We start from the raw sequence: 3895 nt of genomic DNA, 5'->3' as shown, positions 1-3895 counted from the left end.
CTTTTTGCCTCTCATTCAAATTCAATCCTCTATAAATAGGTCCGTCCTTACTTAATCGTTCATTCAAATACACACTCTATTTATTTATTGCATCTCGTCTTTCATATTACACTCTAGAAGATAAGATTATGGCTGACCCAGTGTGGGACGTTGCTTTTCTGCAAGACGCCGTGAATGAACTTCAAAATCAAGTTCGTGATCTGCAATGGGAATTGGGAGGAGTTAGATCAAGAATGCTACGCGAGATATGCAGGCTGAGGAGGGCCTTGTTGCTACTTTCGGTTGAAGATTGGCCGGCTGACAATGATGATGCTGATAATAATAATAATAATTAGACTATTATTTTTCTTTTAGTCTATTATATGTATTTTTTTTGTTTAATAAATAAATTATGTTTGATATTTGATGTTTTAATCCATATTTAATTTTCATTCTGTCTATTATCTTCTCAACAAATATTTCAATGATTTGATGTAAAAAGAAATAATTTAGAATCAGTAGCAATAGCAAGATTTATCTGTTGGGTTTGTGGCAAGGGTTGATTTGAGTTATTTCAAACAGATTAATCATTTGTTGCACAGATAATTAGTTTGGTGCAACAGATAAATATTCCGATGCAACAGATAATTAGTCTGGTGCAACAGATAAACCGTCTGATGCAACAGATAATTAGTTTGATATAACAGATAATATGATGATGCAACAGATAAATAGTCTGATGCAACAGATTACTCATCTGATGCACCAGATGATTGATCTATTCAAATTGTGGACACTTATGCTGGATTCATAATCGAGGTTCTATCCATTGTTGGAAAAACATAAGTGTACCCCGATGACAAATACGAATAAAAATCATAATTTTACTTACCAAAGTAACCTATGCAGTAATGCCAAAGTGGAAAGTGATGTAGTAAACAAAATTTGACATAAGAAATTGGTCAAATCGCAGTAGTAGCGTTGTACCAACAATAACAACAACAACAACAAATGGTAGACAAGAAGAAGATGAAGCAGAAGATGATGAATAAAGCAGCAGAAATAGAAACAATTAACAACAAAAATCGCTAAGAGAGAGAAAACAATAATGGATGAGAAGAGAAAGAAAGATGTCTTTTTTCCCTCCGTTTCCCGTTATTTTAGGCATACATTGGGATCAAAGTGTAAATTTAAAAACTTGTGGGTTATTTTAAAACTTCCCCAACTTTCTTAATACATAATAAAGTAATTGTCAACTCCAACTAATAATTAAGACTTGAGTCACCTACACCTCATTTTAAAACTCTTTTGTCACCTGTGGCCCAAACCCCCTAGTAACTTTCAAACCACTATGCGAATGATAACTTATTTAAAATAATTAAATAGCCAACTAATCGAAATGGCAAAGGAAATTAAATAAAGGGCAAGTCTCTTTTGCCAAAACTGTCAGAGACAATTAAGGAAAGGGCCTCTGGCGAATGGAGCAAACTCTGTGGCCAGTTTCCTACCGCTTAGTGCGCTGACAGAGGAACGGAGGATTAGTCTTACGGCTGCCGGCTGTGGGGATACCTTGGGAAACAAAAAAAAAAGGAAGTGTCCTCTCTGGTATTTTGGCAAAAAAATGATTTTTCATTCTCTGAATTTGCATTTTTACTTCAATCTTTAACGACTAAGGTTAATTTTCTTAATTCGGTGTAAATACCCCGGTAAGTATTTACTCTCTTTAGTCTTATTTTTAAAAAGTAATTCCTTTTTATATATTTGAAAACTCGTTTAATTTTACAGGGCTAAACCTTTGGGAAAACAAGACAAATTGGGGGAGATGTACTCCCTCCGTCCTATTTTATCCGTCCCAAATAAAGATGACACAGTTATTAAGAAAAATAATAAATAACATGGCTAGTTTATCATAGTACCCCTATTAAATGATGTTTACATTTTAATTTAAGGAAAAAGTAATTAATGCAAAGAGTAAAACATGAAAAAAAAAATTGTCTTGTCTTGATAATTAAAAAAGAACAAGTAAAATGGGACATCAAATTAGAAAATTTGAGACGGAGGGAATATTTGATAAAAGATCAAAAAACAGGAATATTAGAAGTGGAATTTGAACCCACGCCCTCTTTCGAAGACCAGAACTTGGGTCTGGCGCCTTAGACCACTCGGCCATCCTGACTTGATGTGTTCGTCTTTTCTCTGCTTAGAATTAGGCTTAAATTCCAAGAGCTTCTTCAGAAGAAGTTATATTAAAGAATTATGCTTGAATCAACTAAACAATTCATCATTATTTCAACCCTCACTTTTTGCTTATAAAAAAAACTTTTTACCATACTTTGATAGACAGTGACGGGGTCAGAATTTTCATTAAGGAGGTTTAAAAGTGAACATACGAACTAGCCGAAGGGGGTTCAACATCTACTAGAAAAACATAAAAAATAATTTTAACCTTACATAAATAGTATAATTTTTCGCCGAAGGGGGTTCGAATGAACCCCTCGTCCAAAGGTGACTCTGCCACTGTTTATAGATGTTCTTTACTAGTATTGAAGTTTAGAAAGTTTAATAAACATAATGCACCCGAGGGTGTAACTTAATAGTTAATAACCTGGGCCAAGTATCATGAGGTCTTAGATTTAAATCTCAAGAAATAGATATTTCATAAAATCACTCAAGATATGCACAAAGTAGTCTTTTAAATTTGTTTTTATTAAAATCATTATTAGGAAAGCACCAGTGGTCTAAGTAATAATAACCTGCCACAATATAGTTTTGGATTTGATTCTTGGCGGTGCATGGTTTTAAAATTTAACACAGTATCCATCCCTTCAATCTTGTTACTTCTTTTCTTCACATTTAGAACTCTCTTAGACTTGACGTTTACTTTAAAAAATTATTTATTTTTTTATTTATGTGTAACTTTTTGATTCTCAAAAGATAATTTGACTAATTTTTAAAACTAACTAATTTATTTAGAGCAGTTTGATATTTTAATATATAAAAACTATACAAAAAGTACTAGAAATTGTAGCTTTTCGAATGTTAATATGATAGAACAAATATATTACTATGAAATATTCACCAAAATTTACATAGTTTAAATCTCGAAAAATAAAAAATATCACATAAATTAAGAAAAAAAAATATAGTTGGAAATATTTCCTCTGTCTGATATTTTTTTTTTTTTGTTTCCCAAGGTATCCCCACAGCCGGCAGCCATGAGACTAATCCTTCGTTCCTCGGTCAGCGCATTTTGCGGTAAGGAACTGGCCACAAAGTTTTCTTCATTCGCCAGAGGCAGGGATCGAACCCTCGACCTTGGCGTAATAACTAATATCTGTCTGATATTAGTTACTACGCCAATCATAAACAAAAAATTTCTTATTAATTTATCCTTATCTCGTTTGAATGTGACCAATATATAAATTTAAAGTGCAAATAAAATAAAGGTAAATTAATCTTATTTAAATTTTTGATTAATAAACATTTTGGTGTTGGGTTCAAGTTAAAAGTCTGAATGAAAAATGGAGGAAAAACTGAGATAACACTTAAAGAGGAAAATGTACTAAAAAATAAGGAAAATCAACTAATTCTACCACATTGGTGGAAGAATAAAACTTTCATGTGTTTATATTGAGAAATACAAACTCCACATGGTAAGTGAGACAAGAACCAAGAGGCGTCTCGCGTCGTCGTCGTCACTCGCTCGGCTCGACTTCGGGTCAGATTTGGATTTGGATTTTGAAACATAATCCAAAAATGGATAACTGTTCAGATGGTTGTGACTATTCAGAAAAAGATACAATGATTCAAATGAACAGACATGATTGTTCAAAAGAATACACCTTTCCGAATGAACCACTGTCTCCTTTTCGAAGGGGCACTTCATGGCTATATAATCCTGTATTTTTCCATAGGT

General features: G+C 32.8%; 1 non-coding gene across 1 annotated transcript; it reads right to left on the bottom strand.

Annotated features, from left to right (window-relative positions):
- Nucleotides 1-2071: 2071 nt before the first annotated feature.
- On the bottom strand, nt 2072-2155 carry TRNAL-CAA. Its single transcript has one exon. It is a non-coding gene; the product is annotated as a tRNA-Leu (tRNA).
- Nucleotides 2156-3895: the final 1740 nt, after the last annotated feature.

Source organism: Capsicum annuum, chromosome 5 (genome assembly GCF_002878395.1).
Source record: "Capsicum annuum cultivar UCD-10X-F1 chromosome 5, UCD10Xv1.1, whole genome shotgun sequence".
In the NCBI taxonomy this organism is placed as follows: domain Eukaryota; kingdom Viridiplantae; phylum Streptophyta; class Magnoliopsida; order Solanales; family Solanaceae; genus Capsicum; species Capsicum annuum.
Note: the sequence above shows the minus strand (reverse complement) of the source record. Positions and strands in the feature narration are given on the sequence as shown.